Raw genomic sequence first — 16,222 nt, 5'->3', positions numbered from 1 at the left:
AAACAAAGTCTAAATACCCCACTATGCAAAACCAATAACAATAGCAAGCAAGAATTTTGGACGAAACATAAAGGCAAACACGTTTAATTACTAATCAACTTGAAGAAGTCAGTTCAATCTTCTTCATCGGAATACCATCTTCATCATGGTAAACATACACAAAACCACCATGTCTCATCAGTGATGAGTATAAAAAAGACTAAATTCATAATCACAGTAACAATATAAGTGTTGTATGTTTAACTTGACTTCACGTACATGTTCGAAAGCCTGTTAATAAAATATATGATTTAAGAATGGGTTTTCCTAGTTTTCGATAAACTCACGTCCAAAAGGTGTGGGTTGAGCCAGCTTTAAGTTTTTATCTGTCAATTGGGCCAATTAAAAAGTCCCCGACGCCTGCAACCATATGAACCACACCTGACCCGGCAAAAGCAATCACACCAGATCTGAGAAAAAAGTTATCCAAGTTAGAAGCACTCGCCCATCCGTCAACAGACCAGAACCAATGGGACACAGCCGGGTAAACAAACCCGGTTAAGAAAGCGGAGTAAATCAAATACGCAACTAACTGCGTTCGTTCAGCAATAGATACGGATGTAATACCCGCAGCAGCGATAGCAAAAGCCCACTGGTATAAAAAAACTATAATCAAACACAGATGAAGGTATATCTTTCAACGCAAAGTTATGTTTTCCAATGAACCCATTTGATGGGGTACCAAAAGCGAAAGCAAACCCGAATAAGTAATAAAAGAGGCCGCCTGCAGCAGCGTCGAGGACGTTAGTGAGCATGATGTTCATGGTGTTTTTGGCGCGAACGGAGCCAGCACAGAGCATGGCGAAACCAAGTTGCATGGAGAATACGAGGTAAGCGGAGAAGAGGAGGTAGGTGGAGTCAACGGCGTATGCGGTGTCGGTGAACTTGGTTGAGATGGTGTTGAACTGGTCGCATATGAGGGTGGCGGCGACGGTGGTGTTTGTGCCCAACATGGCGGCCAGTGGGTACCGTCACTAACATCCCTGACACACTCTTCCACATCACAACTGCAACCTCTTATGACCTAAATACGAATTACAGGTATGCAGGGGTACTTTGGGAATTCTAGCTCAGTTCAAGCCACAGCAACAGAGAGTGGAGATAACCTGTTTCAATTGGCCAAGCTGATGCAGCTTGAAAGGCAAAAGTAAGCAGGTTAGCATAACCAAATTTTATAAACCAAAAAAAAAGATACTATAAGTGATGGCAATGAGCATAAACTGGGTCGAAAAATACCCGACGATAACAAACTCACGACAACGGTTCTCACGAGATACAGCCACACCACCCGTAAGCCTCGCTGAGCAGAATTTAACCAATCCCGCCCCTCGATACAGTCACACCACGAGAACAAAGATCAGCCGTCCAAGATCACCTTCTAAAACCTGCCAAATTTTAGAATAGCAATGGAACAAAATACCCTCTGACTGCAGAGAATAACTTTTTTGGAAACTTAAAAACCGTCTTTCTCATTTCCATTTTCCAGTACATAAACTTGAAAGAAAAATAACTACCAAACACACCAACTCCCACGTTTCCTACACTTGTGGAACTTCAAAACACTACTTGACAACTTCAACTGAAACATGAAAAAAAAACAAAGAAATTACGAAAATAAAATTACTGTGGAACAAAACGTGGGAATTAACTGGCAAATGCACTAAGTGTTTGGATTCTGCAGCTGGGCCAAGGTGACCCACTTCTGAGTTGGGCCCGGATCCAGTTGGCTGATCATTGGGGCTTCCCTATCAATAAGTACATATGTCTTGTTCACGAGCCTTTGACGTTGCAGTTGAGCCCTCCAATGACCAGATTCCATGGCGACGTCACTGACAGCGCTATGTGCACCCTGAGTAGGTATCCCATTACTCATATCCATCTTCCATTTGATGATTGATTTTCAATCCTGCTGTGACACTCTAAAAAAGAAATTACCATACCACAAGAATTAACAAAATTATATAGATGCAACTTTTATCACAATCAAAATAATATAGTTGGAATTATCCTGTAGTCATAACATAAAAAGTAAGATCATTTTACTTGTGTCTCAGCAACAGGAGCTGTATCAGCCTCTTCTAGGAAAGAAGCAATCCCTCTACAGTAACACTACTTCCTTCAGCTGAGAGCTGAGAGTGTGAGACACTACTGCAAGCAATTTAACAATAATTATGTCCTAACTTGCACAACGGGTATGGTTAAAAATTTCATTAAGAAGTGTAAAATCAATATAGCATCAAATTAAAGAACTTACGAAACTCTGTCATTCATCTTCATCACTCGTATAACCACAGAAGCCACGTTGGAAAGAAAAACATTATTATTCATCTTTGTAACCGAATCTCCCTCACACGCATGAACAAATAACGAAACCTCTGAACAATTAGCAATAGCATCACTAATGATGATGAAATTGTATATGAATATGTAAATGAGGGTTTTGGTCCACGAAAATTACGAACCTACGACTTGCTACAATAGACCTTCGTTGAATTAGGGCTTGAATGAAGTGGAGATCAGTGGATTGTTGCGTTCTTCTTTGATTCTTCTCCATAAAGCTCTTGAAGGATGGTGAAATTAGGGTTTGAATATAGCCTTTGGGTTGATCCTCCTGATGATTTTCATCAATATTGCATTCTTTGGACTCACACCCACTTCATCAATATATCCAGATAGTCGACGGGTTGTGTATCCGGTGGCCGACGAATGTTTCTCTCCAGGAACCGTCTCTCATTAACCCTAGATCTAAGTTTGTGAAAAGTATTGTACATCTAATATTACAGAACATACAAGATGCCTTAGCACAAAACACAATTTATGCAAATTGTACAACTCCCACAGCACAAAAATGTTGTAAGTTAGAGTATTATATAATGGTTGAGATAGAATAAGAAACTGGCACGTGACATTTTGATGATAATATTTCTATATACTCTAAATTTTAACATTTGTATGCAACTAGTTCTTCGTCTGTTGACTTTTTGTGGTTTGGGATTTGTTCCTTTATTCACGAAAACCTTGAATATGTCAGGCATTGTTGAAAACTAGTTGATGCCCTGCCCGCGTTTCGGGGCGATGGCCGAATAATTCTCAATCAATAAAAAAAACTACTATAATTTTGCTAGGAAAAAAAAGAATAAAACGATATTTTTCGGATCAGGGCAAAACTGTAATTTTTCATGACTAATGAGCGAGTGTTAGGCGGCTCCTTGACACGGAAAAAAAATAAATCGAGTCAACCAATTAAAAAAAATGTTTTCTACTTTTGCTAAAAAAAACTAAAACGATTGGGAAAACGTAATTTTTAACTGAGGGCGAAATAATAATTTTAATTCCGGGATAAAATCGTAAATTAAATGGACCAATGGGGGAGTGCCAGGAATCTGCCAGCATGACTGAACTTTTACATTGGGGGCAAAATTGTAGTTTCACCTTAAAAACAAACAAAAACGATGGAGAAAATGTAAATATAAGTTGAGGGCAAAATCATAATTTGGCCGTGAGAAAAAAAAAATAACGGCAAAACTATAAATTTATACGGGGCAAAATCGTAATTTTGAACCGAGGGCAAAATTGGATTTTTAGCTGGGAGCAAAAGCGTTAATTTATTTTTAAGTGGGGGTAAAAACATAACTTTGAACTGATGGCAAAATCGTAATTATAAGGGAAAAAACTAATGGCAAAACTGTAGATTGAAACGGGGCAAAGTCGTAATTTTTAACCGGGGGCAAAATTGAAATTTTTAGTTGGGAGTAAAAGCGTAAATTTATTTTTAAGTGTGGGCAAAAACATAATTTTGAACTGGTGGCAAAATCGTAAATTTAAAGAGGGATGAAATCATAAATTTGTTGGGCCAATAGGGGAATGCCAGGTAGCTGCCTGGCACTATTTCCCCTGCCGCCCATTTAGGCCAACTGAATGAAAACACTATTGCCGCTCTTTGGTTTTGTTAGATACTAGTTTTTTGCCCTGCCCGCGTTGCGGGGCAATAAGCCAAATATTTCTCTCTCACAACATGTATATCTGCATAGAGGGCAAAATCGTTATTATATTTTAAACTGTAGATGAAATCATAATTTTAAACTTAGAGCAAAATCACAATTTTGAGCTAGGGGGGAAAACAAAATTTTATTTTGAACTGTGGGAAAAAACGTAATTTTGAGCTAAGGGCTTAATCGTAATTTTGAGCTAGAGGAAAAAAACAACATTTTATTTTTAACTGGGGGCAAAAACGTAATTTTAAACGGAGGGCGAAACCGTAATTTTAAATTGGGAACAAAATTAAAAATGAGTTTTTGAACCGAGGGCAAAAGCGTAATTTTACGTGAAGGCAAAATTATAATTTTATTTTGAGCTGTGGGCAAAAACGTAATTTTAAACAAAGGACGAAAGCGTAATTTTAAACTGCGAATAAAATTAAATGAGTTCGTCCAATAGAGAAGTGACAGGTAGCTAATAATTTTGAGCTAGGGGAGAAAACATAATTTTATTTTGAACTGTGTACAAAAACGTAATTTTGAGCTGATGGCAGAAGCGTAATTTTGAGCTAGAGGGAAAAACAACATTTTATTTTGAGCTAGGGGCAAAAACGTAATTTTAAATGGAAGGCGAAAACGTAATTTTAAACTGGGAACAAAATTAAATATGAGTTTTTGAACGGAGGGCAAAAGCGTAATTTTGAGCTAGGGGAAAATTATAATTTTATTTTGAGCTGGGGGTAAAAACGTAATTTTAAACAAAGGACAAAACCGTAATTTGAAGCTGTGAATAAAATTAAATTAAAAATAGGTTGGTCCAATGGGGAAGTGTCAGGCAGCTGCCTGACACTATTCCCCTTAGCTTGTAATTGTATATGTAGGTAATGTTATTAATATTGTACAAACATAACGTTTATCTATATACATAGTTGGTGCCCCGCCCACGTTGCGGGGCGATGGCCGAATAATGAGCGAGTGTTAGTCAGCTCATTGACACGAAAAACAATTAAATCGAGTCAACCAATTAAAACAAAACACTTTTTTAGTTTTGATAAAAAAAAACTAAAACAATGGCAATATTGTAATTTTTAACTGAGTGAATGTTGTATTTTTTGACTAGGGTAAAATCGTAATTTGACAAAAGCTAAAGAAATGGCAGTACTGTAAATTTGAACACGGGGCAAAATTGTAAATTTTCATAGGGGCAAATTCGTAATTTTTAACTTGGGGTAACAACGTAATATAAATTTGAACTAATGGCACAATCATAATTTTAAGCTTGAGGCAAAAGCACAATTTTATTTTGAACCGAGGGCAAAATCGTAATTTTGAGTTGGGGGCAAAAACATAATTTTATTTTGAAATGGGGAAAAAACGTTATTTTGAATTGAGGGCGAAATCACAATTTTTAAACGGGGAAAAATCACATTTTTTAACAGAGGGCAAAATCATAATTTTTAAATGGGGGCAAAAACAAAATTTTATTTTCAACTAGGGGCGAAAAGGTTGAGCTGAAGGCAAAACCACAATTTTATTTTGAATGGAGGGAAAAATCATAATTTTGAGCTGGGGACAAAAGCGTAATTTTATTTTGAGCTGGGGGCAAAACCGTAATTTTAAAGAGGGACAAAAACGTGATTTTAGAATGGATATAAAGTAATAAACTGGTTGGTCCAATGGGAGAGTGCCAGGCAAAGTCGTAATTTTGAAATGAGGACAAAATCGTAATTTTGAGATGGGGAGAAAAAGCGTAATTTTATTTTGAGCTGGGGGTAAAAACGTAATTTTAAGATGGATATAAAACAATAAACGTGTTGGTCCAATGGGGAAGTGCCAGGAAGCTACCTGGCACTATTCCCCCATTTGGTTTTTTGTATATGTAGGAAACTAGGTGATGCCCCGCCCGCGTTGCGGGGCGATGGCCTAATAATTCTTAACCAATTAGAAAAAACAGTACTATAGTTTTGCTAGAAAAAAAAAGTAAAAAGAGTGTTAGGCAGCTCCTTGATACGATTTTTAGTTGGGGAAAAGTCATATTTTTATTTTTACTTGGGGGAAAATCAATTTTTTTTCCCGAGGGTAAAATCCTAATTTTTAGCTAGGGAAAACCATATTTTTATTTTGCACTGGGGAAAAAAACGTAATTTTGAATTGAGGGTGATATCTTAATTTTGAACCGAGGGGAAAATCGTAAAAAAACGTAATTTTGAATTGAGGGTGATATCGTAATTTTGAACCGAGGGGAAAATCGTAAATTTTAGCTGGGGAAAAAGCGTAATTTTATTTTGAACTGGGGGGCAAAGACGTAATTTTAAACTGGGGCAAAACCATAATTTTAAAGTGGGTATAAAATAATAAACTGGTGTAAAATCATAATTTTGAGCCGGGGGGAAAACATATTTTTATTTTGAACTTGGGCGAAAACGTAATTTTAAAGTGGGTAGAAAATAATAAACTGGTTGGTCAAATGGGTATTGCTCGCCGCCCATTTGAACCAATGATAGGGAACACTATTCCGGGGGAAAAACGTAATTTTAAAGTGTCTATAAAATAATAAACTGGTTGGTCCAATGGGGAGGACTGACCGCACATTGAACCAATGGCAGAGAGATACTATTCCCTGCCATGTTCTTTGTATATGTTGAAAATGAAAATTAAGTTTAAAAGTTAAAAAAAAATTGGGGCAGCCGCCCATTTAAACGAATCGGGTGGCAGAACTATTGCCCCCCATATGTTTTGTATACGTAGGATTCTTAACCAATTAGAAAAAACAGTACTATAGTTTTGCTAGAAAGAAAAAGTAAAAAGAGTGTTAGGCAGCTCCTTGATACGATTTTTAGTTGGGGAAAAGTCATATTTTTATTTTTACTTGGGGGAAAATCAATTTTTTTTTCCCGAGGGTAAAATCCTAATTTTTAGCTAGGGGAAAACCATATTTTTATTTTGCACTGGGGAAAAAACGTAATTTTGAATTGAGGGTGATATCTTAATTTTGAACCGAGGGGAAAATCGTAAAAAAACGTAATTTTGAATTGAGGGTGATATCGTAATTTTGAACCGAGGGGAAAATCGTAAATTTTAGCTGGGGAAAAAGCGTAATTTTATTTTGAACTGGGGGGCAAAGACGTAATTTTAAACTGGGGCAAAACCATAATTTTAAAGTGGGTATAAAATAATAAACTGGTGTAAAATCGTAATTTTGAGCCGGGGCGAAAACATATTTTTATTTTGAACTTGGGCGAAAACGTAATTTTAAAGTGGGTAGAAAATAATAAACTGGTTGGTCAAATGGGTATTGCTCGCCGCCCATTTGAACCAATGATAGGGAACACTATTCCGGGGGAAAAACGTAATTTTAAAGTGTAACACCCCCAAAATTCCACCTGCGGAAACCCCGCGAGGCGTGTTACGCATCAGAGTTCGAGCCACCAATCACATTGAACCAATGATAAATATTTAAATAAGTCATGACATTAATTACTAAAATAAGATGTCAACATGATATCAATTCTCAAAAGTTGTGTAGCGGAAGCATGTAATCGTTTAGCAATCGTTTCATAATAATAATCAAATCAATGTATTGTTTATAAGTGAATCCAAGAGTCTCGATCCATGACCACTCCAGCACTCCCAGATAGCAAGTCCATGTTCCAAGGTTAACGACCTACAAGCATGCAAACAAGTGTGTCAGACTACGCTGGTGAGTTCAAGGTTTTGTTAACGTGTTTCGTTACCAGATGTATGTTAATGCGATTCAATGTTGTGTTACGATGTTGCTCATGCTAGTTACCCTAGGGAGTACGCCCTTACGTAACCGAGGAGTGTGCCTCTTAGCAACCCACTATGTTGTTCACGCTAGTTACCCTAGGGAAAACGCCCTTACGTAACCGAGGAGTGTACCTCTTAACAACCATAGTGAAACCCAGATAATTAGTTCACCCCCGTCCTTACGGCCCGGTGTGAGGTTTCCCACCTAATAGCGCTATCAACTAATTACCCCCAATGCCCTCCAGGCAATCCAATGATAGATTCCATGTTCAATAACCAAAACCGATTAAGTTGTTTACCCAAGGTTTCCCTTCCAAATGTTTACCAGTTGTCCCAAACCACCGGGACGCATGCTTGAGAAAATGCAATGAACTCACCTTGGTTTGCTCGGTAAGATACACAAAAGGTTCTTGGATTAAAGATGGTCAACCACGTCCTATCAGGGTTACCATACGAGTCAGGTTTGGTTCAAGTAAAGCACGTATGTTCCACACAAGTTAACACGTTACTAGCACGTATAGATCATGGCACACTTAACAATCAGGTAATGCTACAAGAAGCCCAAATAATATTGGCCCAACCCGTTGTGCGATCCGCCTACTTGTGCGTTCCACAATGGGTTGTGCGGTTCAACTAACGTAGCCCAACCAGTACCCGGCCCAACATGGCAGTCCAATTGTATACGGCCCAAATACTAAACAAATAAGCAAACTTGTACGGTTCATACATCTTGTGCGACTGGAGTTCATATTGTGCGATCCGGACCTCTTGTACGGTTGGACTGGGTTGTGTGAGCTTGTGACTTGGGCTTGTTCGGCCCAACAGCCTCACACGTTTAACATATGTGTGTGTGGCCCAACATATGAGCGGACAGTTCAGTTTGTGCGACTCAAAGGGTCTTGTGCGACTGAGGACCGCTTGTGCGGTTGGCACTTGTGTGATCGGATCAGGTCCGGTACAACCTGATCTTGTGCGATCAGCCTGATTTGTGTGATTGGCTCTTGTGCGATCAAGGCCCTTGTGCGACTAGTTTGAATTCCGGATATCATGCAAAATCGGTTACAAGCATCAATCTTGCTAATCAATAGTTTCCAATTTGTTATCAATTAACACAATCAAACAACAGTTAATCGGTTTCCAAATCAAATCAATTAACAGTTTTCAAACCAATCCATCTAGCATGCCATCGATCAAACAAGCATATTTCAATTGTTTTCTCAAGAACCCTAATCGAACCATACATGAATACAACCTATTAACATGCAATCAGATTAAACTTTAAAGCATGACCACCTCGTAACCTATCAATTCTAATACCCAAAACTATGGCATAACATCCGATTACATAAACATATTCTAAACACACAAACAAGCCCATTAATCAAGCATTCAGTTTACAATCATCACAACCAAACTTCAACAACTTATATTACAACATTATGCAATAATTTCGGTAACCATACATGATATCCGATTCACAACTTTTATGCATAACCAATTCACAAGAACATCATTCATATACACTATAACGTGGCAACCTAATACCGTTTAATCACATCCACAAAGAACACTAACCGGTTAGAGGAATGATAACGAGGATTATCCAACAAGAAGGTGATCCGAGCACAATGATCTTCGGTTGATTGGAACAAGTGTTGCCGTCGGGTTCGTGAGAGAGAGAGAGAGAAGTAAAGATTAGGGTTTCTTGTGTGTGTGAGGTGATTGTAAAATGAGAGCACCAACCCCAACCTTAGGTGTTTACACGTTTAAGAGGAGTGGGCCGGACCCCTAAATGGGCCGCCCTTAGTTCGTGTACAAAAGTAAGGCCCGAAGTGGGCTTGTGCGATCGAGAGGGAATTGTGCGGCTCTGGTTGGGCTCGATTAACATACATACATACATAGCACACATCCACATAACAACATATCATGTATTCAACAATCATAATATTCACATAATCAGTCAAGTTCATAAAGTAATCAGTCAAGTTCATAAAGTAATCAGTCAAGTTCATAAAGTAATCAGTCAAGTTCATAAAGTCGTGTCATGTTCACGAATGTTACACAAAGATAGGCTCGGATTGCGAGTTGTCACAGTATCCCCAACTAAAAAGAAATTTCGTCCCGAAATTTGGTACGCACTCACTGAGAAAGCTAGATAAGTTAAAGCTAGGTAAGTTATATCGTTTGCTGGTTTTCCTGGGGTGTCACATCCTCCCCAACTTGAAGGAAATTTCGTCCCGAAGTTCACCAGTGATATCAAGAGTTGGTTCAATCCCTTGAACAATTGAGAATATTGAAGTTTTAACATATCCTTCCGTTCCTATGTGAACTTCAGTCCACGTATTGAAGTTTAACAAGCCCTCACGATTGTCATATGACTCATGCTAGCGAACCTTGACTTCTTAGCCCATGCTTTCGATAGATTCCCTGATATATACAACTGATCCGATGACCTCAAATTTCGGTAAGGGTATCACCAGGGTTTCATCGGGCAACCACTGCCTTAAACCTAGGGCTTACATAACATTACGATAGTTATCTCGTTTCATCAATTAGCCTGAGTTTGTGAGCCAAGTCACTGTTTGTTCCAGTAATCCGAATGTCTCACGCGTCGTAAAGTAAGCATGCCATGTTTTCTATAGCATACCGCACCCCCCCAGGGTGATGCTTTCGATATGACACGTTTGCCTACAACAAACTCCCAGTGTTTCCTAAGCTAATCAGCTTTCCTAGCGCTCATGCACTTCCATCAAACAATTTCCGATCTAAGCAATGTTCGAGAGTTTTGAGCTCAAGTCCTGGACCTGCGATTACGTCGTCAACTACGTTAGTCCAACAAGGAGATTAGAGTTACTGTCCAGGTTATGCCTCAGCATGGGCTGTATGCGTACTATCATGGTGCAGCTGCATTAGAGCTTCTCCCCAAGATAGGTGTCCTTCCCAAACGTTTACTAAAGTCAGTTATGCACATACTTACAACATGCCTTCGTGTGCTCAGATGGTTCGTCACTTTGCTCGATTGTCCTACAGTAATAAGCAGTGTTCATGTCAAGACGTGAGTCAAAGGTGTGCGCCATGCCCGCCTTAAATTAGGTATAGTCCAATAGGTAATAGGAGTTGGCACCTCATGCCTATAATCCGTCTCTTCCAGAGAAATTTTTCACAAGCTGAGAAGACTCATCAGTTCCCTTGACTGCAAGGAGGTGTGCTGGTCACATTCAGCGATCAACGATTGTTACTGTTTGTGTTTCCATTTCGAGTTGTAAATAGACTAGTGGCAGCATTCATAGCAGTCTGCTCCCATCTTCCACATAGGTGTTGCCAGTTTCTTATACTTCGCCTTGACTTTTCCCAAAGTCAAAAGTCATATCCATACATTGTTAGACGGGTTTTCATGCCCAATCATCAGTACAAGATTTACATGTCCAAACGTCTTTCTTTAAAATCCAGTTGAATAGAATTTTCGAAGCCGGTGTGTTTCGCTAACCACAACTTCCCTACCGTTGCTGTGAAATGAGATTTATAGTCGTTCTATGAGTTAATGAATATCGTTCGTTTCACCAAGGTTGCTCTTCCATGCTCCGCATGGACTCAACTTGAAAATTCTCTCCCGTTAGTTCCCTAGTTTGTACAGGACGAGTTGGGTCAGGTGGGTTAGAGTCAATGGCGAGCTGCAAAGTCCATACACGTTCAGGTTCCACAGTCGTAATCCACCCAGAAGTTCCATCCAACGATGCCATTTACTGATTTAGCTCTTTCGAAACCAGAGTACACGGAAGGCCCTTGTGATCGGTTTAAGTAACGCATTTGGTACCGTCCAAGTAATGCCTCCGTGTAACTCCAAAGACCACGGTTTCCACCACCAGTTGTGTGTCATGCAGTTCTTCTTTGTAATTTCAGTACGTAAGTCATTGCTCTCTCGTGTTGCGTCGACGTGTAACTGGGACTCTGATTCAAAACATAATGATATACCACTGTATTACCCATGCCCTTGGGTAAAAATGAGGCTCAGTACCTTACTGAATTAGGATTCGAAAGCTGAAGAGACGTCCTCATGTTCTGTCTTTCGCGAACACGGCACCCCGCTGTGCTAAAGGGATCTAAGCTATGCGACCTTTGAAATTCCTGTGATAAATCAAGCGGGACCAAGAAATCGTTGTATCCTCGAAGGACTTTTAGTGTCGATCAGTTTCCAAAGAAAACGGGTCTTAGCGATATTCACGTGCATTCCCACTTTGTTGATTACATTACCCAAAAGGTACCTCTCGAATTCAGAAGCTACATTTATCAAGACTTCGCGTGATGTGGCTCCTCCATCAGGACCTCCCAAATAGGATAAAAAGTTGTCCATGTTGTTGCTTTCCCCCTGAAAAGGGTTCAAAATGTCACCCAATAGCACGGTCGGTTCACATGATCCATGAGGCTGCTGGTGTGATGATCGCTCTAAAGGTCTTGGAGTGCAAAGTTGTATGGCCGAATTGCGTCTAGTAAGCTTCTTTAAGAACTTTCTCCCCTTGGGTTTCCATTTGATAATAATGCGCTCGTAATTTAACCCTCGAATGAAAGCTCGTCTCTTGTAACTAGTCGATCGGTTTTCGATACATGGCCGCGGCAAACGGTTCTCAATTGTCGTCTCGATGGGTGCTCGATAATTGGTACGTGCACACAAAAAGGCTTATCTTCACGGATATAACTGGGGCTTCCCAAAGTGAGAATTAGGTCCAACAAACTCTTATGCAACAATTCTCGTAGTAGATTACACAGTTCTTGCAACCCTCCTGGTGTAAGACGGTAAGAGTATGAGTATTCGGAGCTCCCTCTAATCGTGAGATCACTGAGTTTCTGACTAATAGTTATGGTAGTAGACCTGAAAGCTCCTCCAATTGCACTTTGAGATGAGTCACAACAATCGGTGGGTCCTCGATCCTATCTTACTTAGTCTGATCATTAGATATAGTTGCTAATACAGTGTTCCATAGGCGCTTTCGAGGCTGTCATTACTGACATGATACCAATCTTTTCACCGCTCTGGTACTTTAGAGCATATAGTGACGCTAAATTTCTTCTCACAGGGTACGTCCGGGCGATATGTCCTAATAACCCACCAACACTAACTATTGCGCCGTAACTGCCAAGGATAGCAGAGGTAACACCGGTGTCGAATGTCTGTCACCCGCAATATCGAGTTTGCATCCCAACTATCATATGCGGTTTCCGCTGACCTGCCATCAGTCGGTTTCATAACGGGTTTGGTTTCAAGAAGCATCAGGGTTAAACGGAATCGAGCCGAAGCGATTTGCTATCCATCCAAACTACCATGTTGTTATTCCTGTCGTCGCCCACGTCAATCCTAAATATCCTTTCGCGAGCACCACTGCTGGTGTTATTGTTACAATCACACGGATTTCTACCATACTATTATCGCTCCCTTGGTTGTTGTCGTCTTGAATTATCAACTGCCATTACATGCCGTAGGCACCTTCATTTCCATACTGTAAGCTACCATTACAAGTACCTTGATGTCACGATAGTTGTTGCTTCTAATGTTGTTGCTCGAAACAGGACTCTACGATCCTTCACCAACGATGTCCATCTCCTCATATTTCGTGCTAAGTTCCAGGGTGCTACTCGTTGTGTTGGAAGTTACACAGTCCACATCCTGGTCGCTTGTCATCGTTTACGTTTCGATTGATTCATAAAAGTCGGCTCCCATAAGTTGCTGACTAGAGTTAAGGATTCGTTTGGAGTCAAATCGTTGATGTTCATTGGCAATAATTGGAGTCGTTCAAATGCTGAAGTCGGTAAAGTACTATATTTACCCTTATGCCCATCGTTCTTACAAGTTGACTGGGTAAAACACGGTAGGTTTCCAGAGTGTTGCAGGTGTGACCGCCCTTCAGGGTCTGAGATGTGAGTATATTGAGTTCCAACAACAAAGAGGAGTGAGGGGGAAAGAAAAGGGGTATAAGCCAATCATGGACGCTGCAACATCCACTCAGGGACGTTCGTACAAGCACCTAGCATTCTACTTAGTTCGCTAGGCGTTCAAAGGGACGTTCAAGTGATACTCGATAGCATTGAGATTCAAAAGGATTCAGAGAGAGGTGAGAAAGTCACATTCGAGTAGGAGACGATCACTGTTATGACTCCTATTAGTTTGTTACGTTTCACACTGATCAATTAACAGAGCGGAACCCCTCCTTCACTTGTTAAGCCTCACTGGGACTCGCATGCACCCCACATTATTATTATGTGTGCACCCACAATAATATTGTGATTTGCATGCTCATCTCAGCTCCTCGTAACTCATGTCGAATGGTTCCCCCAACTCGAATAGTAAACAAAGAGCATCACATAACATAAGTCACGAATGTTTAGGGAATCACCACCCTATCAGTCATATAACACGTGCAAGGGATACGTAAGTTCATACTATCGTGTTTAACGTGCACCAGCATACAATATCATATGTAAGTGTCCACTAGTTACGTAGTACAATGAGTATACGAAAGACGAACCTTGCAATCTGGAGCTGAGTGTCATGATCGATTTTCGAAGGTGTTCGGTTATAGTCTGGTTTTACAAAAACGTTTTAAAACCTAGTTCACTATAACCAGTGGCTCTGATACCAACTGTAACACCCCCAAAATTCCACCTGCAGAAACCCCGCGAGGCGTGTTACGCATCAGAGTTCGAGCCACCAATCACATTGAACCAATGATAAATATTTAAATAAGTCATGACATTAATTACTAAAATAAGATGTCAACATGATATCAATTCTCAAAAGTTGTGTAGCGGAAGCATGTAATCGTTTAGCAATCGTGTCATAATAATAATCAAATCAATGTATTGTTTATAAGTGAATCCAAGAGTCTCGATCCATGACCACTCCAGCACTCCCAGATAGCAAGTCCATGTTCCAAGGTTAACGACCTACAAGCATGCAAACAAGTGTGTGAGCTTGTGACTTGGGCTTGTACGGTTGGACTGGGTTGTGTGAGCTTGTGACTTGGGCTTGTTCGGCCCAACAGCCTCACACGTTTAACATATGTGTGTGTGGCCCAACATATGAGCGTACAGTTCAGTTTGTGCGACTCAAAGGGTCTTGTGCGACTGAGGACCGCTTGTGCGGTTGGCACTTGTGTGATCGGATCAGGTCCGGTACAACCTGATCTTGTGCGATCAGCCTGATTTGTGTGATTGGCTCTTGTGCGATCAAGGCCCTTGTGCGACTAGTTTGAATTCCGGATATCATGCAAAATCGGTTACAAGCATCAATCTTGCTAATCAATAGTTTCCAATTTGTTATCAATTAACACAATCAAACAACAGTTAATCGGTTTCCAAATCAAATCAATTAACAGTTTTCAAACCAATCCATCTAGCATGCCATCGATCAAACAAGCATATTTCAATTGTTTTCTCAAGAACCCTAATCGAACCATACATGAATACAACCTATTAACATGCAATCAGATTAAACTTTAAAGCATGACCACCTCGTAACCTATCAATTCTAATACCCAAAACTATGGCATAACATCCGATTACATAAACATATTCTAAACACACAAACAAGCCCATTAATCAAGCATTCAGTTTACAATCATCACAACCAAACTTCAACAACTTATATTACAACATTATGCAATAATTTCGGTAACCATACATGATATCCGATTCACAACTTTTATGCATAACCAATTCACAAGAACATCATTCATATACACTATAACGTGGCAACCTAATACCGTTTAATCACATCCACAAAGAACACTAACCTGTTAGAGGAATGATAACGAGGATTATCCAACAAGAAGGTGATCCGAGCACAATGATCTTCGGTTGATTGGAACAAGTGTTGCCGTCGGGTTCGTGAGAGAGAGAGAGAGAGAGAAGTAAAGATTAGGGTTTCTTGTGTGTGTGAGGTGATTGTAAAATGAGAGCACCAACCCCAACCTTAGGTGTTTACACGTTTAAGAGGAGTGGGCCGGACCCCTAAATGGGCCGCCCTTAGTTCGTGTACAAAAGTAAGGCCCGAAGTGGGCTTGTGCGATCGAGAGGGAATTGTGCGGCTCTGGTTGGGCTCGATTAACATACATACATACATAGCACACATCCACATAACAACATATCATGTATTCAACAATCATAATATTCACATAATCAGTCAAGTTCATAAAGTAATCAGTCAAGTTCATAAAGTAATCAGTCAAGTTCATAAAGTAATCAGTCAAGTTCATAAAGTCGTGTCATGTTCACGAATGTTACACAAAGATAGGCTCGGATTGCGAGTTGTCACATAAAGTGTCTATAAAATAACAAACTGGTTGGTCCAATGGGGAGGACTGACCGCACATTGAACCAATGGCAGAGAGATACTATTCTCTGCCATGTTCTTTGTATATGTTGAAAATGAAAATTAAGTTTAAAAG

General features: G+C 39.9%; 1 pseudogene; it reads right to left on the bottom strand.

Annotated features, from left to right (window-relative positions):
• Positions 1 to 43: 43 nt before the first annotated feature.
• LOC110871742 lies at positions 44 to 2,888 on the bottom strand (annotated as a pseudogene).
• Positions 2,889 to 16,222: the final 13,334 nt, after the last annotated feature.

This window comes from Helianthus annuus, chromosome 1 (genome assembly GCF_002127325.2).
Source record: "Helianthus annuus cultivar XRQ/B chromosome 1, HanXRQr2.0-SUNRISE, whole genome shotgun sequence".
NCBI classification, from domain to species: domain Eukaryota; kingdom Viridiplantae; phylum Streptophyta; class Magnoliopsida; order Asterales; family Asteraceae; genus Helianthus; species Helianthus annuus.
This window is presented reverse-complemented; position numbering and strand designations above follow the sequence as displayed.